Source organism: Oncorhynchus mykiss, chromosome 7, assembly GCF_013265735.2.
Source record: "Oncorhynchus mykiss isolate Arlee chromosome 7, USDA_OmykA_1.1, whole genome shotgun sequence".
Classification (NCBI taxonomy): domain Eukaryota; kingdom Metazoa; phylum Chordata; class Actinopteri; order Salmoniformes; family Salmonidae; genus Oncorhynchus; species Oncorhynchus mykiss.
The window spans coordinates 39346006-39369898 of record NC_048571.1 but is presented as its reverse complement, the minus strand read 5'-3'; the positions used below and the strand labels follow the sequence as shown (position 1 = coordinate 39369898).

General features: G+C 43.9%; 1 protein-coding gene across 5 annotated transcripts in view; it reads left to right on the top strand.

Annotated features, from left to right (window-relative positions):
• The first annotated feature begins 371 nt into the window (after window positions 1-371).
• LOC110527731 (protein kinase C and casein kinase substrate in neurons protein 1) overlaps window positions 372-23893 on the top strand; it is a 54361-nt gene continuing 30839 nt past the window's right edge. The window contains exon 1 of one of the 5 annotated variants that reach the window (XM_036983221.1): window positions 372-516. The gene's annotated coding sequence lies outside the window, so the exon portion shown is untranslated. Of the gene's footprint in view, window positions 517-14127; window positions 14150-14178; window positions 14398-18378; window positions 18566-23893 lie in introns of those variants that run through there. The other 4 variants (XM_036983223.1, XM_036983224.1, XM_021609197.2 and 1 more) reach the window with 4 other exon arrangements.

The window sequence follows — 23893 nt, the reverse complement described above, 5'->3', positions numbered from 1 at the left end:
ACATATCCAGGGGCCCTGACCTCCAGGTGGTCATTGATTTTTGTCGTCACTCTTACTCAGATATCATTAACATGGCAAAATGCAGAAAACATGCTTTGAAACAGCAAAAATATATCTCTGCCCAGTTATAAAATAGTAGAATTGCATGAAATGTGTTAAAAAATTGCAACATTTTCTCTCCTCCACATGGCAAAATGTGTAGAATTGCAGGAAATAAACTTTTAAACATACATTTTTCTACCCGCCATCAAGAGGGGGGCCACACTTTTTTTTGATCCGCTTGGTGGGGGTGTCCCCAACCAAATCTTGCTTAGTGTCCCCAAAAAGCTAGAGCCGGCCCTGGGACCATCCCCCATATGTTGCCTCTTGTCCTGCCGCTTTTTGTGCAGCAGAAGGCAAGCCTTCACGCTGTCAATTGACGGAGCAGGGTCTACCTTTTTTTCTAGTTGCTATAACGGGAACTATTTTTATATTTAGGCCAACAGGGGAGTCGGACACATCGCATTGTGTTCTCTGGTATGTTATGCATTTACAGTATATACGCATGCACCATTTCCAATTTGTTTCAGTAGAGACGGAAAGAATAGGCTAAGAACCGCATCTTAGACTGGTAGGCTACGCAACCTATCTACCGGGGACAGCGAGACTTTTCAACCCTACAGTTTTTTTTTGTTGCATTATTCTTTAGTGGTCTACATTTTATTACAATATACACTACAAGACCAATAGTACATGGACACCTGCTCTTTGAACATCTCATTTCAAAATCATGTGCATTAATATGGAGTTGTTCCCCCCTTTGCTGTCAAAACCACCTCCACTCTTCTGGGAAGGCTTTCCACTAGATGTTGTAACATTGCTGCTGGAACTTGCTTCGATTCAGCCACAAGTGCATTAGTGGGGTCGGGCACTAATGTTGGGCGATTAGGCTTGGCTCACAGTCGGCGTTCCAATTCATCCCAAAGCTATTCCATGGGGGTTGAGGTCAGGGCTCTGTGCAGGCCAGTCAAGTTCTTCCACCCAGATCTCAACAAAACATTTCTGTATGGACCTCGCTTTGTGCACGGGGGCATTGTCATGCTGAAACAGGATAGGGCTTTCCCCAGACCGTTGCCACAAAGTTAGAGGCACAGCATATTCTAGAATGTCATTGTATGCTGGAGCATTAAGATTTTTCTTCACTGGATCTAAGGGGCATAGCCGGACCCATGAAAAACAGCCCCAGACCATTATTCCTCCTCCACCAAACTTTACAGTTGGCACTATTCATTGTGGCAGGTAGCGTTCTCCTGGTATCCGCCAAACCCAGATTCATCACTCCAGAGAGCGCGTTTCCACTGCTCCAGTGTCCAATAGCAGTGAGCTTTTAATATAAAAAAAAACATTTAACCCTTATTTAACTAGGCTTTACATCACTCCAGCCGATGCTTGGCATTGCACATGGTGATCTTAGGCTTGTGTGCGGCTGCTCGGCCATGGAACCACATTTCATGAAGCTCCTGGCGAACAGTTATTGTGCTGACAATTTTTACGTGCTTCAGCACTTGGTGGTCCCATTATGTGGGCTTGTGTGGCCTACCACTTCGCGGCTGAGCAATTGTTGCTCCTAGACATTTCCACGTAACAATAACAGCACTTACAGTTGACCAAATTTGACAAACTGACTTGTTGAAAACGTGGCATCCTATAAAGGTGAAGTGGTAGGTCACACAAGCTCACAGAACGGCAAGAGCTGGAGCGCATAGCACATAGCGCGTTAAAAGAAAACCGCAACACTCACTACCGAGCTCCAAACGGCCTTTGGAAGCAACGTCAACACAATAACTGTTCGTCGGGAGCTTCATGAAATGGGTTTCCATGGCTGTGCTGCCACACACAAGCCTAAGATCATCGTGCGCAATGCCAAGCGTCGGCTGTAGTTGTGTAAAGCTCGCCGCCATTGGACTCTGGAGCAGTGGAAACACGTTCTCTGGAGTGATTAATTATTCATCACCATCTGGCAGTCCGACAGATGAATTTTGCTTTGGCGGATGCCAGGAAATTGCTACCTGCCCGAATTCATACAGAAATGGTTTGCCGAGATTGGTGTGGAAGAACTTGACTGTCCTAACCTCAACCCCATTGAACACCTTTGGGAGGAATTGGAAAGCCGACTGCAAACCAGGCCTAATCGCCCAACATCAGTGCCCGACCTCACTAACGCTCTTGTGGCTGAATGGAAGAATGTCCCTGAAACAATTTTCCATCATCTCGTGGAAGCCTTCCCAGAAGAGTGGAGGCTGTTATAGCAGCAAAGGGGGGGAACAACTCCATATTACTGCCCATGATTTTGAAATGAGATGTTCAACGAGGAGGTGTCCACATAGAGTACTTTTGGTCATTTAGTGTAGGTTGGCCTTGGTGATACTAGGCACTAGGCAGACCCAATCATGCCAAAGTTTACCTTAAAGAACAAGGAGTACTGTTTGTCTTCAAAACTTTGTAAGAGTTGGCTCTGTTTAAATGTCCACGTGTTCTTTGGTCAGCAACAAAAAAAACAACCCAGTAAACTGGCAATAGGTATGTGACAGCAAGAGGATTTTGCAGGACTGATGTGTCATTCCTCTCGCCTCTGACGTTCTCATTTTCTCAACCATGTTTGCCTTCAGAGCATAAATGAGCTGCATGAAAGCCATCTGCCGTTTTAAAGAAATGCATGTATTTATGATTTTATCCGTCTGTTATGCTGAGTTCCACAATGTGTCCACACAAGGAATGCTTATGTTGAATACTTATATAGGACAGGAGGCAACTAGAAGAGCGGAGGGCCATATAGAGTGCAGTCTGTCTCGCTCTTTGTGTATGTGTTTGATTAAGTGCATGCATGTCTCTGCATGCTTCTACGTGTTTGTGTCACGTGTCTGTGTATGTGTGTGTGTCTCTCTGCGTGTCTCTCTGTGTATGTGTGTGTGTGTGTGTGTGTGTGTGCGTGCCCTGTGTTAGTGTGTCATTTCCTTAAAAGGATGAACGGGGACCAGGGCACACATCTGATTTATACACCCCAATTCAGCCAACCCCACTGGAGGAGGAATGACAGATAGGCACCATTACTAATGTAATGAATTAGCCCAGATCATTTGGATTTCTCTCCTCTGAATGATTGCCCATCTGCCAAGGTAGGGCCAATCCCCATGGAGACATATGTGAATTGTTTGCCTCAGTCATTGTCATTCGTACCTACGAGCCCGCTTGTCCATTGTGCCCTCCACAATCTTAACCCTACGCTAATAGACACTGCATTTTACATGGCAAAAATCACTGGTTTTATCCGTTTCCAGATTGTGTAGCCTGAATATGCTTTATTTGGAATAGTGAGGTTCAGCATTGCTGTATACAGATTTTCCAGCTTTGTAGTAGGCCTAGATGGAAATAGATTACCTGGATCCATATTAAAACATGTTTGGGTGGCAAAAACGGAATATGCTACTTTTCAGTATTGTGTGTGTGTGAATTTCACATGCATGTTATTCATCTGCAAGATGCCTTTTTACATGGCTTCCTATTACTCTAGAATTAACCACATCCATCTTCGTAATATAAACAACACTATTTTCTGTGATATCCATGGATTTTTTTGGCAACAAAATGGCTTTGATGAAATTGACTAGTAGCTCTCATGTCTTACTTGCTTAAACCTTTTTGCAACATACAGCGTTATACTACCATGTCCCAACTTCCCGCACCCTCTCCTCTCTGAGTACTGAAGCTCAAGGGGATTTCCCCCCTCAACCAACTACACCGCTAAATTAAAAGGTTGCTCCTAACACGTTCTGTGTGCTTGATCTGAACCATAGAAATCGAATGACTAGACCAGACAAAGCCCCTCAGACCATGGCAATTTATTCTTTGTTATTCTAGTCTAGTTCTATGGTCTGCCTGGTGGTGGAGGCTGAGTGCAAAGTTTAGGATTGAGCTGTTTGGTAATTGGAGATAGGATACTCACATGGGACAACTGGAGTGGACAGAGAGAGAGGCTGCATGCGGTGTCCTTAAAGGCCCAGGCCCAATATTTCCCATCGACTGTGTTATTTTTTTTCTTTACATTTGACATTTAAGACATTTAGCAGACGCTCTTATTCAGAGGGAGTTACAGTGGATTCATCTGAAGGTAGTTAGGTGAGACAAGCACATACAATTTGATTTGATAGGCTATTTGTCACCTGCACCAAATACAACAGGTGTAGATCTTACCATGACACTCTTACTTACAATCCCTTAACCAACAATGCAGTTATGAAAAATAAGATTAAGAAAACATTTACTAAATAAACTAAAGTAAAAATAAATAAAAGTAACAACAAAATGACAATAACGAGGCTATATACAGGGGGTACCGGCACTGTGTCAATGTGCGGGGGTACAGGTTAGACGAGATAATTGAGGTAAAATGTACATGTAGGTAGGGGTAAAGTGACTAGTCATAGCAAGCAATTAAGCAGCTATTAGCAAAGTCAATGCTAGTTAGAAAAGACAAGTGCAAGTGTTAGTGCAAGAAAGGCAATCATTTTTTGTTGTTGTTATGCTCACGTTACATCACTGCCTAGTTCACTGTCTGCATCGCAGAATGTGACTGGGGACTCGCTTACTTCAGGTATAGTGTTTTGTGGAGGCCCCTAAAATTTGCACTTAGAAATTGTTACACAGGTTGTTCCAAGTAAAGCACATCATGTGCTTTCATGAATTTGGTTGAGTCCTTCTCCTTCTTTGTTCATTTCTCCTATACACAACAGAACGACCTTTGCAAAATGTCCAGCAAACATAGGTCAGTCTCATCTGACGTCACAGCCATAACCCTTGCCTCTTTCTCTTGGATGAGGAGAGGGCAGACTGAGAATCTCTGACTATCTTTTCTGCTGTTATCTCCTGTCTACAGACAGACAACGATGGCGAGCGACATTTGAAGAGAGGAGATCAGATGAATCTTTGTAAAGGTCCGGGTTGATATTGAGGGATTAGAGGAGATAGAACTGACGACTCCATCTCAGAGATTCATCTATCTTGTTTGTCTGTCTGCCATTTTGTTTTATTTTGAAATCCGTCATCCTCTCTCTCTTGTCTCCTTAGTTGTGCCCCTTCAGGGGAAGGGATTCTATAGGGCTCAGTCCTAACCTGGGGCGGCAGGGTAGCCTGGGGCGTTGGGCTCGTAACCGAGAGGTTGCAAGTTCAAATCCCCGAGCTGACAAGGTACAAATCTGTCATTCTGCCCCTGAACAAGGCAGTTAACCCACTGTTCCTAGGCCGTCATTGAAAATAATAATTTGTTCTTAACTGACTTGCCTAGTTAAATAAAAATAAAAAACCTGGGGTTATATGGAAACCTGATTGACCCAATTGAGAAGGTAAAGGTTTTCACTGGTTTCTGTTTAGGCTAAGGTTGTGACAATGATGGAATATTGATTAATTGTCATGCAAATAACCACAGTGATTTTTGTAGATTTTCTTTTTTAGCTTGTAATCATCATAATCCATTTTTGAAAATATACCTTAAGAAATACCTAATAAACGCAGAACAGCTTTGCTGTAAACGCAGCACAGCTAATAAACGCAGCACAGCTACAGCTCTACATTTTTTAATGTTTTTTAACCGCTCGGAAGTATTGGAAATTAAGCTTCTCCTCCCAACCGTGCCGTTTTGTTATTATAATGAACTTTACCCACTTCATGTAAAAATGTAAAACTGCTAATGGGTTAACTATATTTACTTGAATATAAAGTTGAATCCACCCTTCTCCTAAAATGAATGTATTAACGCAATTATGATGATTTTTTTTCAGTTCACGGTTATTCCATAATTGGTTACACGATTATACAATAACTGTGTCAGCCCTAGATAATGCGCTCAATGCATTCCACATAAACGTGCTACACTATGAGCATCTGTCACGCGGGACTAGGTGGGTGAAGGAATCAGGCGCAGAGAGTTCCAGTTGTGAAAAGTGCTGTTTAATATGGCACACAAAAATGATAAGCCCAACAACACGGGGTGCCAAGTTCCGAAAATATATCCACCACTACCTAAAACGCACACACGTAACATAAAGACAATCCCGCACAAAACAAGGGCGGGTACACGTACTTAAAATAGGGAAGCTCATTAAGCCATACAACAGAACACAGGTGAAACTAATAAGACAAAACAAACAGACAAACGAAAAAGGGATCGGTGGCGGCTAGTAGGACGGTGACGACGACCACCGAGCACCGCCCGAACAGGCAGGGGAGCCAACTTCGGTGGAAGTCGTGACAGCATCACACCCTCTGTATTCTACTGGTTACACCTCCTCTATAGATGCTGGCCTTGAGCTTCTTAAACACGTCCCTACTTTCTCAAACATATCGAACTGTGCCTGACCAGTGATAGGGAGAAAGGAAGATCTGTAGTTACTCCAAGAAAGGGAGGATGAATGGATTTCTGGACTATGCAACCACGGCCATTGTATTATTGGGATCTGGCTGAGTGGCGGTGAGGGCAGCAGGAAGGCCCAGATCAGGCAGGCCCGGACACCCAAACCAACCAGGCTTGTCAGTAATTGAGCAAAGGGCCTAATAAAGGCTCTGATAGAGCCTAATGGGCCTGGTCAAAAGTAGTGAACTGAATAGGAAGCCATTTTGGGATTCAAACAAAGAAGAACCCCTGTTGATGTTGGCTGCAGGTTTTAACTGTTCATCTATAGTATTGATTTAGAGTGTCACCTGGAGTGGGCAGTGAGGGGCGAAGGGGGAGGGAATGGCTTTATGTTGCCACAGCAACTGGATTTATTCAAGTTTGGTGCAGCAAACAGAGCTAAGGTATTTCCTTGGTGTGTGCCTGTGTGCATGCATTTGATCGTGTGAGAGAGAGAGGGAGGGAGAGAGAGAGAGAGAGACAAAGAACGAAATACCCTGGTAGCAGAGAGCGCTTGTTTGATTGTAGACTGCTCCAAGGCCCCGTTTAATCCTCTGAACCCATGTTAGCACGTCAAGGGTTTGTCACTTTTACAAGGGCCAGTCTCAGTATTAATGTGCTCTAATCTGCGCCTTAATTGTGCTTTGACTCCAGCATCTCTGATAATGTTGATAGGTATGTATTTGTTTACCTGCATCCTTGAATGGTTTTCCCTCTCACTACGCAGCCGAGAGAGCTCATTCATGAAAACACCATCAGAGAATCTCTCTCTGTGTGGATAGTCACCGTGAGCAGCTGCAGTGTGTATTTGAGTGACTCATTTCGCCAAGTTGGCACTGTAATCTCTGAAACGATTGGCTGCCTCTCTACAGAGCTCTGTAGCGTTCCTGAGTATGGTTGCTCCAATGGTTGCTCTAGGCCAGGGCGAAGCACCGCCGCAACGTGTTTCAGTACGTTTCGACCAGAAGCGGTGCCTCCGCTTGACAACTCCTCGCTCCAAAAGATTGGTCGCTTTATGGGCGTAGACGTGAACCTATTCAAGTAAGTAAATACATTTAAAAAATATATATACGGACAGTACCAGTCAAAAGTTTGGACACACCTACTCATTCAAGGATTTGTCTTTATTTTTTACTATTTTCTACATTGTAGAATAATACTCGTAGCCTGGTTCCTCTCTAGGTTTCTTCCTAGGTTCCGGACTTTCTAGGGAGTTTTTCCTAGCCGCCGTGCGTCTACACATGCATTGCTTGATGTTTGGGGTTTTACACTGTGTTTCTGTGTAGAACTTTGTGACATCAGCTGATGTAAGAAGGGCTTCATAAATACATTTTATTGATAAAAAATAAATGAACACATATGGAATCATGTAGTAACCAAAAAAAGTGTTAAACAAATCAAAATATATTTTATATTGGAGATTCTTCAAAGTAGCCACCATTTGCCTTGATGACAGCTTTGCACATTCTCTCAACTAGCTTCATGAGGAATGCTTTTCCAACAGTCTTGAAGGAGTTCCCACATATGCTGAGCACTTGTTGGCTATGGCTTGTTGGCTGCTCTGCGGGCCAACTCATCCCTAACCATCTCAATTGGGTTGAGGTTGGGTGATTGGGGAGGCCAGGTCATCTGATGCAGCACTCCATCACTCTCCTTCTTGGTCAAATAGCCCTTACACAGCCTGGTGGTGTGTTTTGGGTCATTGTCCTGTTGAAAAACAAATGATAGTCCCACTAAGCACAAACCTGATGGGATGACGTGTCTCTGCAGAATGCTGTGGTAGCCATTGTTATGCACGCCTCTTGGAGGGAACGCAACACCCTGCTACACTCAACTCCCCGTGGAGTGAAAGAGGTACAGTATGTGACTGCAGGTGCGGGTAAGGATGACAGAGGCAGGATATATTACCATTTACAGGGAATTTATTTCCTTCACACAGTAATTTGGGGAAAAGGGGCTGGACGAAACCAAAGCAAAGAAAGTAAAAGTTAGAGCCCCCCTCCTACCTTACCTACCCACAACTTACCTAACTAGCACCAACTGGCGCACTAACCAAAATACAGGGGATGGTCCGCCCAGGTCTTATCTAGTGTGCATAGACATAGTAAATACTACCGGTATATGTATGCCCGCAGGCCTCTTACCTCAGCACTCCCAAGGTACCTGCCCCCCTGGGAACAAATTAAACAGAATAATACAAACATAAAGTGAGCAATTTCTCTAATCAAAAACACAGTCCTATGGCATACACAAACGTCAGCAGGACCGGCTACAAAATACTATACAAATTATACAGACTAACAACGAAACACTGGATCTTTCTCTCTCTCTAACAACCAACACAGGACATACCAAGAAGCTCTCCCTTCCTAACAAAGGAACTCTGGCTTTTAAAAGCCATGCTGGCAGTCACTGACAGTTCCACAAGCAAAGCACCCCCACGCCATCACACCTCCTACATACTTCACGGTGAGAACCACATATGTTGAGATCATCCGTTCACCTACTCTGCGTCTCACAAAAACATGGCGTTTGGAACCAATCATCTCAAATTTGGACTCATCAGACCAAAGTACAGATTTCCACCGGTCTAATGGCCATTGCTCGTGTTTCTTGGCCCAAACATGTCTCTTCTTCTTATTGGTGTCCTTTTAGTAGAGGTTTCTTTGCAGCAATTCTACCTTGAAGGCCTGATTCATGCAGTCTCCTCTGAACAGTTGATCTTGAGATGTGTCTGTTACTTGAACTCTGAAGCATTTATTTGGGCTACAATCTGAGGTGCAGTTAATGCTAATGAACTTATCATCTGCAGCAGATTTTGATTTGAACTCTGAGTCTTCCTTTCCTGTGAAGGTCCTCATGAGAGCCAGTTTCATCATAGTGTTTGATGGTGTTTGAAGAAGCTTTCAAAGTTCTTGAAATCTTCCAGATTGACTGACCTTCATGTCTCAATGTAATGATGGACTACCGTTTCTCTTTTCTTAGAAGAGCTGTTCTTGCCATAATATGAATTTGGTCTTTTACCAAATAGGGCTATCTTCTGTATAGCACCCCTACCTTGTCACAACACAACTGATTGGCTCAAACTCATTAAGGAAAGAAATTCCACAAATTAACAAGGCACACCTGTTAATTGAAATGCATTCCAAGTGACTATCTCATGAAGCTGTTTGAGAGAATGCCAAGAATGTGCAAAGGCAAAGGGTGGCTGCTTTGAAGAATTTGTTTAACACTTTTTTTGGTTATTACATGATTCCATGTGTTATTTCATAGTTTTGATGTCTTCACTATTATTCTACAAGGTAGAAAATAGTCAAAATAAAGAAAAACCCTTGAATGAGTAGGTGTGTCCAAACTTTTGACTGGTGCTCTATATACACTGCCTTTCAGTGTATATGACGTTTGGGGTCACTTAGAAATGTCCTTGTTTTCCATGAAAACATACATGAAATGAGTTTCAAAATGAATAGGAAATATAGTCAAGACGTTGACAAGGTTATAAATAATGATTTTTAATTTAAATAATAATTGTGTCCTTCAGACTTAGCTTTTGTCAAAGAATCCTCCATTTGCAGCAATTACAGCCTTGCAGACCTTTTGGCATTCTAGTTGTCAATTTGTTGAGGTAATCTGAAGAGATTTCACCCCATGCTTCCTGAAGCACCTCCCACAAGTTCGATTGATGGGCACTTCTTATGTACCATACGGTCAAGATGCTCCCACAACAGCGCAATAGGGTTGAGATCCGGTGACTGTGCTGGCCACTCCATTATAGGTCAGAATACCAGCTGACTGCTTCTTCCCTAAATATTTATTGCATAGTTTGGAACTGTGCTTTGGGTCCTGTTGTAGGAGGAAATTGGCTCAGGACCTCTACACCAGGCAGTGTCAGAGGATGGCCCTAAAAGAAGACTCCAGCCACCCAACCTATAGCCTGTTCTCTCTACTACCGCATGGTAAGCAGTACCGATGCACCAAGTCTGGAACCAACAGGACCCTGAACAGCTTCTACCCCTGTAGCGATATTATTAGAGGGGTAAAGATAATGATTTTTGTTTGGACGCCAGGCAGGTATTAACCCTGCTGAAAGAACAATTGTAGGATAGATAGGGTACCGCTACCAGACACACACATCAGCAGAAGAGACTGCCTAGAGTGTAACCTGTTTGCCAGATAGCCAGTGTAGAGAAAGGATAAGACACCATCTAAAACACACGTTACCACACAGGGGTAACCCAACCAATAATACCTCATACAAGAATAATGGCTGAGCAATTCAAAAGCAACTTAATTGAAAGAGGGGTTATGAATGGGTGTGTTTATTGACAAAACAAAGAAGGCCTTAAAATGTCCAAAAATTTTCTTGATGCTGACACAATTGTACGCAAGCCACCACGCCTGTCTAGACTGTCGGTCTTCTGTCCTTTCAGACCTTTTTATGAATCCTGAAGCTGGCCATAGAGAGGGCAAGAACCTGGAGGATATTAGATCTTACACATTCAACACATAACTGGACTTTTGTCTTGGTTCTTGGGCTGAGGCTTTTTGGGATACCGGGATGAGGGAACAGGGTTTTGAGTTTAGAGGTGGTTCTTCCAGTCCTTATACAACGGAGTCCCATGACGCACCAGATCATCCACATTCTGCACACGTTCACGAAGTTGACTGGCAAGGTGGGGAACAATGTTCTTAAGAATGAGTTTGACCATCTCATGCTCAGTTATGTAATGTCAGCCTTCCATCTCCTACAAAGAACTCGATAGAAGGCAAATTCCCGTATTGGGAGGAAGGCTGAGAGGAATAGTTTCTGAAACTCCTCCCAGGTTGACACATGTTCACGGGCTGTCTCCCACCAGTCTCTTTCTGTACGATGGAGAACACTGCAGAGGGTGGCGAAAACCTCCAAGTCAGTAAGAGGCCGGATAGAAAGGAAATCTTTACACTTAGATAGGAAAAGCAGTGGATCAACATCTTCTGGGCTGCCAAAAGTAGCTTGATAGGGAGGGAGCTTCTAGAGGTGGCATGACGGTGGCAAGGGGTCTTGGTGAAACGGGAGTTCTGTTGTTTAACAGTATCGTCAGGTTTTTTTTTCTAGTGCTACCTGATCCTATTCCTTTAATGGCAGAGGTAAACCCTGAGGGTGGTGCCGAGGATTTGTCCTGAAGGGAAAAGCACTGAATTACCTCCTTGTGCAGCTCCTCCAGTTGAAGGTCTGTGGCCTTTTGTGCTTTTTTCATCTCATTAGAGCTCTCCTTTTGAGACTGTTCAATCCAAACTCGTAGTTCCCCTGTCCTCCATAACATCTTTCAGATGAGAACACAATTGCTTTACAAACGAGGCGGACTCCTCTGCTCTGCTCCTCTGCTGAAACTTAGCATTTTCCCTTGAACAACCTGCTTCAGAGAATCTTGCAAATATTTCTGTCTCTGAACAGTTTGTTGGTTTTCCTCCACTTGACAGGGAACGTGAGCCAACCTCAGCTGCACATCTTTCTGATGAGCCTCCACACTTTGAGTGGGATTCATTTGCATTGTCAAACTATGGTTGGTGTGTGATCATTATTGTTCCATTTGTCCAGTGAGAACAGAGACACCCCTCCCAGTCTGTCTGGCAGGTTAACAGGAAGAGGTTGAGGGGATGGTAATGGTGAAAAAGTTATAGGTGAGCCAGTAACCAAACTAATAATACCTCATACAAGAATAACGTCAGAGCTTCAAAGGCAACTTCTTAGAAAAATAATTGACAAGAAAGAACCCAGTAATAAACATTAGAGAATTTGCAACATTCTGTATTACCTCCCGGTAGAAGAAAGAAGGGGGTATGAATGGGCGTGTGTGGGTGTGTTCATAGACAAAACAAAGAAGGCCTTAAAATGTCCAAAAGTATTTTTGGCCAAATTTCAATAATCCCCCAGAAAATGAATACAGTTCAAACAAAAATACATAATAAACAAACTCACAAAACCTCCCTTTTTAACTAAAATGTTAAACCATCCTACAGTGCATTATTAGTTCACCAAAGGCACTGAAGGCACTGAACATAAAAGGGAGCGCACCACAAAGAGAGACATTATTTCAGTGTAAAGCACTGAAGGAGATCGAAAGAGAGATGGGCTCAGCTGTTGCATCCAGGCTTGAACGTGCACTCGTCCGTCCGACACAATCCTCGGTTGTTTGTTTTGACAGGAGCTTGCAACAGTGTTGCTAGTAATCCATGTGATCCGAGGATGGAAAGGTTCTAATGCATCAGCAGTAGCGCTATAACGAGGCGATCAAACTTACAAACTTTGAGAAACTAGTGCTTAGTTTCGAAGACTTCTGCAGAGTTCCACACGCCGTCAAAAATTCCACGCTAACCGAAAGCCAGAAGAGACATCTTTATTTCCTTCTTCCTGACTGTTGCTGTGCTCTTAAAGTGGCAAGGCACAGTGATGGCTCCATGCAGGATTTCGCCAGACCCCCAAGCCATAAGACTGCGAAATAGTTAACCAAATAGCTAGCTACCTTGACTATCTGCGTTGCCCCTTTTTGACTCAGCACCTTATTCCTAGTTCTAAAAATAATAAATAACAAAAACAACCCAAAACATAGAACACAGACAACAATCAAAGCTATATACAGGTGTCATCAGATCCGGAGAACATGAGAACAGAATTAGCAGAGGTCCTGGAAAGCTTTTCTGAACACCACTGTCTTGAGCTGTGCCTTAAAGGAAGACAGCCCTAAAAGTGTCTGGAAGTGTGTTGCAGAGCTGCACAACTGAAAGCCCTGTCACCCATAGCTTATAGTTGTTACGAATCCCTTTTTGGCCCGGCAGTCTAGGGGGGATGGTAATGGAGACCCATAACATAACTCATGCAAATTATAGTGACAGAGTAAAAGTACGAACGAAAAACCACAGACAACTTAAGTACCGTCAAACACTCAGGGTTCATTTGAAAACACACGGTAAAGGGAGGGAGGGGGGGGGGGGGGGGGGGGGGCAGGAAAAGGGGCTGAGCTGGACCCAAGGAAAGAAAGAATATCCCAAAATACCCCTAAGCTAGACTAGCCTTCTTCAATACAGCTAACTAACTAACCAAAAATACAGTGGGTGGCCCGCCCAGTTCTAACTAGTGTTTTTTTAAACTAAGTTTACCTACGGGTAGTGTATGCCCATGGGCAACTTGTCTTGGTTCCCCCTTTTCGCACCATCAAACACCATAACAAAAACAACACTCACAGGTGGGGACAAAGTGAGTTGCAAAAAACAAAACCAGAGAACTACCGAGAGATTGACAGAGAGATGGGGGTTCAGAGGAAACAACTGAATGGGTTTTTAAACCAAGGGAAGGGAGATGTGATTGGGTAATGGAAACAGGAGGAGGCGTGTCTTCTGATTAGCGACCGATTGATGACTGATTGGGGAATGATGATTGCCACCTTGGGGCGACAGGGTAGCCTAGTGGTTAGAGCGTTGGACTAGTAACCTTGCGAGTTCAAACCCCCGAGCTGACAATGTACAAATCTGTCGTTCTGCCCCTGAACAGGCAGTTAACCCACTGTTCCCAGGCCGTCATTGAAAATAAGAATTTGTTCTTAACTGACTTGCCTGGTTAAATAAAGGTAAAATAAAAAATAAATAAAAAGGAGGGGAGAAGGAGAGAAAAGAAATACACACACCCACAGAATACCTGTATCTGTAAAATTAGTCTGCTGAAGGGACACTGACCTGGAGGTGTGAAGGGTGCGTGTGGGGCAGGAAGGTAGAATGAGGTCTGACAGGTACTTGGGTTCAGAGCTGTGGATGACTTGGTAGGTGTGAAACAGGATTTTGTTGTCGATGCGTGAGCATATACGGAGCCAGTGACGGTTGAACAGTACTGGAGTGATCAGGATACTTGCAGAACACTTCTGGGAAGTGCCTGTTTAGGCACTTGGCAGACGCGCCAACAAAATGGCCATTGCAATAGTCCAGACGGGGATGAGATAAAGGTGTGGATGAATTGCTAAACTGCAGGTTGTGATAGCATAAGTCGTAACCTGGCAATGTTCTGTAGATGGAAAAATTTGACCTTGGTCATTCTCTTGATGTGGGCCTAAAATGAGAGCTGACTGTCAAATATCAACCCAGGTTGCAAACCTCACTGGAAGGGAGGACCTTGACACCATCAATATTGAGGCTGCTGATGTTGTTTATGATGGTGCGAGTGCTAATCAGGACGACCGTCGTCTTTTTGCAGGTTAACTGCAAGACACTCAACTGCATCCATGCTTTGATGTCCTGCAGGCAGCTGGCCAGAAGTGCAGTGGCAGTGGCAATGTTTGTGGAGACATACAGCTGAGTGTCGTCAGCATGAAAGTGAAAGCCCTGTCCCTGTTTCCTCAAGGTAGTTCCAAGTGGCAGCATGTAGATACAAAACAGTAGTGGCCCCAGGACCGAGCCTTGAGGCGACCCCATGTCGGACCACAACTGTGTCTGACCTACTAGGACCGATAGCTATAAACTGGTAGCAATCTGTGAGATGGGACCTGAACCAGTTCAGTATCTGACAGGCCAAGGAGCTTCTCCATGCGGTCCAGCAGGATGGTGTGTCTGATCGTGTCGAATGCTGCATTAATGTCCAGCAATATGAGGATGCTTGCAGCCCCAGAGTCAGCATTCATCAGGAGGTCATTGGTGGCCCTTACCAGGGCAAACTCTGTGCTGTGTCTAGCTCCGAAACCCGACAAGAAGGGTTCAAGTAGGTTGTGAGTGACCAGATAGTTTTGGAGCTGGTTAGAAACAGCACATTCGAGGAGCTTACTCAGGAAGGGCAGGTTGGAAATAGGCTTGTAAACTCCTCTCACTGTCAACAGTATTCATTTTCAGCTAAATTAACATGTGTAAATATTTGTATGAACATAACAACATTCAATGACTGAGAAATAAACTGAACAAGAACCACAGACATGTGACTAACAGAAATTGAATAATGTGTACCTGAACAAAGGGGGGTCAAAATCAAAAGTAACAGTCAGTATCTGGTGTGGACACCAGCTGCATTAAGTACTGCAGTGCATCTCCTCCTCATGGACTGCACCAGATTTGCCAGTTCTGCAATAAGGGTGCCACATGAAGGAGGAGGATGTCTTCCCTGTAATGCACAGCGTTGAGATTGCAAGCAATGACAACAAGCTCAGTCCGATGATGCTGTGACACACCGCACCAGACGATGACGGACCCTCCACCTCCAAATCGATCCCGCTCCAGAGTACAGACCTCGGTGTAACGCTCATTCCCTCGACAATAAATGCGAATCTGACCATCACCCCTAGTGAGACAAAACCACGACTCGTCAGTGTAGAGCACTTTTTGCCAGTCCTGTCTGGTCCAACGATGGTGGGTTTGTGCTCATAGGTGACATTGTTGCCGGTGATGTCTGGTGAGGACCTGCCTTACAACAGGCCTAGAAGACCTCAGTCCAGCCTCTCTCAGCCTATTGGGGACAGTCTGAGCACTAATGGAGGGATTGTGCCTTCCTCATGTAACTCGGGCAGTTGTTGTTGCCATCCTGTACCTGTCCCGCAGGTGTGATGTTCGGATGTACCAATCCTGTGCAGGTGTTGTTACACGTGGTCTGCCACTGCGAGGACGATCAGCTGTCCGTCCTGTCTCCCTGTAGCACTGTCTTAGGCGTCTCACAATACGGACATTGCAATTTATTGCCTTTGCACATCAGCAGACCTCATGCCTCCTTGCAGCATGCCAAAGGCACGTTCACGCAGATGAGCAGGGACCCTGGGCATCTTTCTTTTGGTGTTTTTCAGAGTCAGTAGAAAGGCCTCTTTAGTGTCATTAGTTTTCATAACTGTTACCTTAATTGCCTACCGTCTGTAAGCTGTTAGTGTCTTAACGACCATTCCACAGGTTATTGATTATTTATGGTTCATTGATCAAGCATTGGAAACAGTGTTTAAACCCTTTACAATGAAGATCTGTGAAGTTATTTGGATTTTTACGAATTATCTTTTTTTGCTGAGTTTAGTTCTAGAGGTTGTCAGGGTCAGATCCAGGCTTTTTAAGTACTGGTGTGACAGCGGCCAGTTTGAGCTGAATAGGGACACATCCAGTGACGAGTTGAATTGTTGATCATTTCTGTGAAGAAAGGCTCCAGAGCAGGTAAGCAGGTGGGGATAGTGTCAAGTGTGCAAGTGGTGGGCCTCATTGTTTTAACCAGCTTGGTTACATCAGCTGCAGTTACTGTGGTGAAGGTGGAGAACCTGGACTCAGGGAGCGTAGGACTGGGTATCTCAACTACCGGGCCAGGAGAGGATAGGATGATGTTATTGATGTTTTCAATTTTGTGTTGGAAGAAGCACAGGTATTGATTGCACCTTTCTGGGGAAGCTGAGGTAGCAGAATTGTTCAAAGGTTGGAGGAGCTTGCTCACAGTAAAGAACAGCACCCCGGAGTTACCACTGCTAATCAGTTGAGAATAATAGGATGTCCGAGCTGCATTTAATATATATACTAGATATATACTTATATGTTCATACCTACCTCAATTACCTCGTACCCCTGCACATCGACTCGCTACTGGTACCCCGTGTATATAGCCAAGTTATATTATTATATTACTTTTTATTATTTCTCCATTTTCTTTCTCTCTCCATTGTTGAGAAGGGCCGGTAAGTAAGCATTTCCCTGTTAGTCTACACCTGTTTTTTTTTTTTTACAATGTGACAAAATAAGATTTTAATTAGAGCATCAGAGGGAAACAGAAGCAATTAGCATGGAAATATTTTACAGCAGGCACCTCACCAGACCTGCCCTCGTGTCTGTTGGTGCTACTCCCACTATGTTCAGGAATTACAGTCCGGATACATGCGAGCTGATGGGGAGGTCATGGGTCGAGAATAAAAACAAAAATAAGTAAATAAAAAGCATGCAGGTGGTATAGTATATGATATGCTGCTCCCAGGTGCTTTGATTCAACTGCACCACAATACACAGACAATGTTTCAGCTCGAATGGCCTTCATCAGGTGGCTTTAAGTCTTTCGTCATAGGAGCGTCATTTACCGTGTGCAAGCTTTCTTTCTTTATTCGTCACTATTTACTCTTGGCCCAGCACCCAGTGTGGGAATTTGGGATGTGCATATCATTTCCACATCCAACAGAAAGAAAAGATTGAGGTCAGTCTTGTGTAGTAGCCAGCAGGTGAGAGAAGCCTTTTGTGTTTGAAGTGTAGGAGAATTAGTTTGATCCCCTCTCAATCTGAGTCAGTCTAGCTACACATTCTCTCAATCATTCCCCAAAGTGCTGCCAGAAAGGGAGGGAGGTGTGCGTTGAAAGCAGACTGAGTCTATGAAATGAGGCTGCTGCTGTTGCTTATATATGCTCTGCTCTAAGGCAAGCTTTTGATGGGTGGGAGTGATTCCGCACCCCGTATTCGATAAACACACACAACCCTCCTGCCAATTGTAATGTGTCCTTAGATCGCCACGTCAGCTTTGATCTGATCCGCTGCTGTTTCCTGCCAGACAACACACCTAACAGGACTCTTCTGTACCTATACGCACGTCCGGATTTTGTCATGAAAAAAGGTTTATTGCCTATTTCCTTCCTCTCTTTTCTGTTTACCTCTTTCTCTCGTGCCCTCGGTCTCTCCAACCTACCTCTCTCTCTTGCCCCCCTCTCTCTCCTGGCCCCTCTCTCCTGCCATCCTCTCTCTCTCTATGACCTTCCTTACATTCCTGCCTCCCTCTTCCTCTGCTGCCCCTTTCTCCCCTCCTGACTCTTTTTCTCCTGTCCATTTTCTCTCCTGTCCTTTTCCCTCTCCATGACAACGGTTCTCCTTGAGACTTCCTAGGAATGTGTCAGACAGACAGGGAGGGAGTGCCCTCACTGGCAGCTGGCTAATTATTGATGGCCTTGCCGGTCTTCATGAGGATGTGTCAAAGTTCAGTCGGTGTGTATGTGTGTGTTTTTGTGTGTGTGTGTGTGTTGCGGGGGTGCTTAGACAACAGGGTGTGTCGTCTCCTTCAGGTGCATAGCTGTGCTAGTTGCCTCTAGCCTCTAACACTGTCCGTCTCGAGTGACACATCTCGCAAGCTTGGACACAGATCGTTCCGAGTGTTGCTTACAAGGACATAGCCAGCTCACACAGACGAGTGACCAGGTACAGTACTGTTATGTTACTTTAAAATACACAATATAGATCAATATATACTTTCTGAAATATTTACAGTTTTAATAACCTAGTCTACGTACACGTCATGTAGAATGTTCTTTAGAGAACTCCTGTGCTTACGATTCAGTGGGGGCTGCTGAGGGGAGAACGGCTCATAATAATGACTGGAACAGCGCAAATGGGAATGGCATCAAACCATGTGTTTGGTGTATTTCATACCTTTCCACTGATTCCACTCTAGCCATTACCACGAGCCTGTCCACCCCAACTAAGGTGCCACTAACAACCTGTGTTATGATTTGTTGAGTATGTGAACAATGCTCCTCCACTGAATTATGTATTAAGATCACTGCAGACATTCAAACAGGACGCTGTGCCTTTGGATAACATGTTGATTTATCAATCCGTCTATCAAAAAAATAAAATAATAATCTAAAAAAAAAAGGATACACTTGTTTAACTTGAACTGCTTGCGCTCTTGAAATCCTCCTGAGTGTATGGGTGGTAGAGGGTGTTGTTCTCGGATACCTTAGATACACACGTGTTGCTAGGCAAATAGATGTCGTAATTTTATGTACCTATGATGTCACCACAATAGCGAAGTGTGTATGGTTGTTTTATGGATTTACTGCACTTTGTTATGCTCTTGTGCTTTTCTCTCATGGCCTTATTGAATCACTGAGCCCCTCTGCCCTTTCACAACACCAGGTGTCCTCTCTCTCTCTCTCATTATTTCCAGTGTTACTTCCAGTGCCCATCTTTAGTTTTTGGGTGTTGGCCAAGCACTAGCCTCGTACTAAACATCCTGATCTCACAATCTGTTTAGCTTACATTCTGTTTCGAAGGGAGGGGCTCAAACGGTTTGAATCCAAGGGACCAGGGATCCAGTCTAGAAGCACGGCTCCCATTGTTTTGCTTCGGTACTGCAGTTTAACTGACGCACCTGGCCCAAAACGACAATTTCCGTAGACGGCCACATAGAGAAGTCCGATTTTTTTTTTTTAAATCCAATTGTCACTGAGGCTGATTGTTTTTCCGTCAATCACAGTCGAAGATATTAACATTACATATTCATCCAAAGTCTGCCATGTTTTTGGATGATGTCATGACGTCGTCGCTGCTCACACGGCTCCCTGTGTGCACTGAGGGCTAGTGTGCATGTGATGTTGATCCGTATACACCGGATGCAACCCGGATATAGACAGTCCATGAATCGGCGTATGCAAATGTGAGTAGATAACCTTGAAAACAACGGTCGGACATATTGGACGCAGTCTCCAGTTAATATTACATCTCAGTGATTGAATCTGGTTGTGGCCAGACTGTATCTATGGAGCAAAACAGAATGTAGGCCTGCGAGATCAGGATGGTTGGTTCGAGGCTAAAGCATTCCCATCCCGAGGAGAAGTCTGTCAGGAGCAGCTCTGTTTGCTGTTTTCTTCCCTGTTAGTCAACTGTGCAGTCACCTGGAGTGTGACTCACACTTTTACTCTTATCAATGGTGAACGTATATCAAGATGGCAAAATTCAGATATGACGTCATTGTTTTAGCACTATCCACGAGGATTGGGCGATGTCTGGAATGACTCATTATCCCATCGCTGAACATACGATTGTATATGGTATACGATTACGCACGGGCATTCTTTATACGTTACTAATGTTTTCTTGTGGTTTTTTAGGGAAAGTTTTCTTAATGTTCTCAAATCAAATTTTATTGGTTACATACACATTTTTGGCAGATGTTATTGCGGGTGTAGCGACATGCTTGTGTTCCTAGCTCCAACAGTGCAGTAATATCTAACAATATACAACAATACACACTAATTAAATAATGTAATTAAGAAATATAGAAATATTAGGATGAGCAATGTCGAAGTTCAGAGTATAAATATACATATGGGATGTATAGACAACATGGACAGTATATGGATATAATATGTAGTATATTTGAAGAACAGTATATGTACAGCAATAGTTAAATAGGATAGGTCTTGACTAGAATACATTATATACATATGAAGTGGGTACAACAGTAAACATTATTAAAGTGACCAGTGTTCCATGACAATGTACATAGGGCAGCAGCCTCTAAGGTGCAGGGTAGAGTAACAGGGTGGTAGACGACTAGTGACTGAAGTTCAGGACAGGGTACTGGGTGGAGGCCAGCTAGTGGTGACTATTTAACAGTCTGATGACCTTGAGATAGAAGCTGTTTTTCAGTCTCTCCGTCCCAGCTTTGATGCACCTGTACTGACCTCACCTTCTAGATGGTAGCGGGGTGAACAGGCAGTGGCTGAGGTCCTTGATGATCTTCTTGACCTTTCTGTGACACCGGGTGCTGTAGATGTCCTGGAGGGCAGGCAGTGTGCCCCCGGTGATGCGTTGGGAAGACCGCAGCACCCTCTGGAGAGGCATGCGGTTACAGATAGTGATGTTGCCATACCAGGTGGTGATACAGCCTGACAGGATGCTCTCAATGGTGCATCTGTAAAAGTTTGTGATGATCTTAGGGGCCAAGATACATTTCTTCAGCCTCCTGAGGTTGATGAGGCGCTGTTGCACCTTCTTCACCATGCTGTCTGTGTGGGTGGACCATTTCAGTTTGTCAGTGATGTGTATGCCAAGGAACTTGAAGCTCTTCACCTTTTCCGCTGCGGCCCTGTTGATGTGAATGGGGGTGTGCTCCGTCTGCTTCCTCGTGAAGTCCACGATCAGCTCCTTTGTCTTGTTGACGTCAACGGGGAGGTTATTTCCATGGCACCACTACACCAGGGCCCTCACCTCCTTCCTGTAGGCTGTCTCGTCATCATTGGTAATCAGGCCTACCACTGTTGTGTCATCTGGGAACTTGATGATTGAGTTGGAGACGTGCATGGCCACGCAGTCATGGGTGAACATGGAGTACAGGAAAGCGCGAACAGGATGGAGGTATGATCTGATTTGCCAAAGGGAGGGCGGGAGGGAGAGGGAGAGGGAGGGCCTTGTAGCTGTCCCGGAAGGGGGAGTTGCAATGGTTGAGAGTTTTTTTTTTTGCGCAGGCAATGTGTTAATAAAACTTGCAGCCTCAGGATGTGCGGTTTCCAATTAGCACAAAGTCCAGTGTAGATCCCTGAGGGGCTGTCACAATGATGACCGAAGAGAATTCTCGTAGGAGATAATGCGGTCAGCATTTGATTGTGAGGTATTCTAGGTCAGTTGAACAAAAGGACTTGAGTTCCTGTACATTACCACAATCACACCATGAGTAGTTAATCATGAAACATACACCTTTATTTTTCTCGGAGAACCCAGCTGGAAGTATGGACGGGGACAGTATATCTGGAGAGAGCCATGATTCTGTGAAACAGAGTATATCACGGTCCCTGATGTCTCTCGGTAGATGGTATGCACGTCTCCTGAGAGTCAGATTAAAAGTCCACTCTGAATACCTCTTCTCCATTGTCTTGGAGCAGTCTCTGGGATAAGTGGAATTGCCTTGTGGGGTATGAACAAAGAATTCAGAAGTTATATTTCTGGTTGAAATGCTGGGGATTTAACCTTTCTGATCTCCCCATCCCGGATCCGGGATCGTGAATACAGACTCAAGCTCATTACCATAACGCAACGTTAACTATTCATGAAAATCGCAAATGAAATGAAATAAATATGCCATCTCTCAAGCTTAGCCTTTTGTAAACAACACTGTCATCTCAGATTTTCAAAATATGCTTCTCAACCATAGGAAAACAATCATTTGTGTAAAAGTAGCTAGCTAGCGTAGCATTTAGCGTTAGCATTAGCGTTAGCATCCAGCACGCAACATTTCAACAAAAACATAAAAGCCTTCAAATAAAATAATTTACCTTTGAAGAACTTCGGATGTTTTCAATGAGGAGACTCTCAGTTAGATAGCAAATGCTCAGTTTTTCCAAAAATATTCTTTGTGTATTAGAAATAGCTCCGTTTTATCACATTTGGCTACCAAAAAAAAACGAAAATTCAGTCCTCAAAACGCAAACTTTTTTCCAAATTAACTCCATAATATCGACTGAAAACATGGCAAACGTTGTTTAGAATCAATCCTCAAGGTGTTTTTCACATATCTCTTCGATGATATATCGTTCGTGGAAGCATGGTTTCTCCTCTCAATCAAATGGAAAAATACTTGCACCTGGCTTTGCGCACCAGTTTCGACGTAGGACACCAGGCGGACACTTGGAAAATGTAGTCTCTTATGGTCAATCTTCCAATGATATGCCTACAAATACGTCACAATGCTGCCGACATCTTGGGGAAACGGCAGAAGGTCTAAGCTTATTCCTGTCACATTCACAGCCATATAAGGAGACATTGGAAAACAGAGCTTCAGAAATTCTGCTAATTTCCTGTTTGACGTTTCATCTTGGTTTCGCCTGTAGAATGAGTTCTGGGGCACTTACAGACAAAATCTTTGCAGATTCTGAAACTTCAGTGTTTTCTTTCCAAAACTGTCAAGAATATGCATAGTCGAGCATCTTTTCATGACAAAATATCGCGCTTAAAACGGGAACGTTTTTTATCCAAAAATGAAATAGCGCCCCTAGAGATGCAACAGGTTAACTCCGCTCTAATATCCAAAAGTTCTTATTAATTCTAGGTAATAATGCAAAAGATGTTCTGAGCTAATAATGTGAGAAATAACCCACAAAGAAATGAAATACTGCAAAGTTGCTTAGGAGCCATGAACAGGGTGACCATGTCTATATCTTATATTCTGAGAACATGACTTTAAATAGAACCATGAGGAAACCTGCAGAAAACGTTATGCTGAAGAACTGAAATTCCCATGGAAGAACGTTGTTTCTTAACATTCTCTGAACGTTCTGAGAACATGACTTTAACTAGAACCATAAGGAAACCTGTAGAAAACGTTATGCTGAAGTACACTTGCAGAATATATATTTTTAAATATCAGGGCAAAGGATGGACAGACTACAAATGTCCGTCAACATTTACATATCCATCATGGCGGCTGCTAGCTAAATATGTTTTAAAAAAACCGAATTGCAAAGAAAGTAAATCATGCTCATAAAGTTATACGTTGTTAGGTGCTACCGAATGTCACTTTTGGTGAGTTTGGACATTTACAAGGGAATGAGAATGAGAGACATTGTGCAAATGAACAAAATTATGATGCATGCCTGTCTGAAGGAAGAACAGAACTGGCTCTGAAGCAGCATGTATACATGCTGTGTCTGTGTGGAGTCTGGAGTGGACAAGGCAACATGCCTGCCTGCTCTGTTTGGAGAAGAGGGGGGAGGAGCAGACGATGAGAACAGAGATGAGGAAAACACA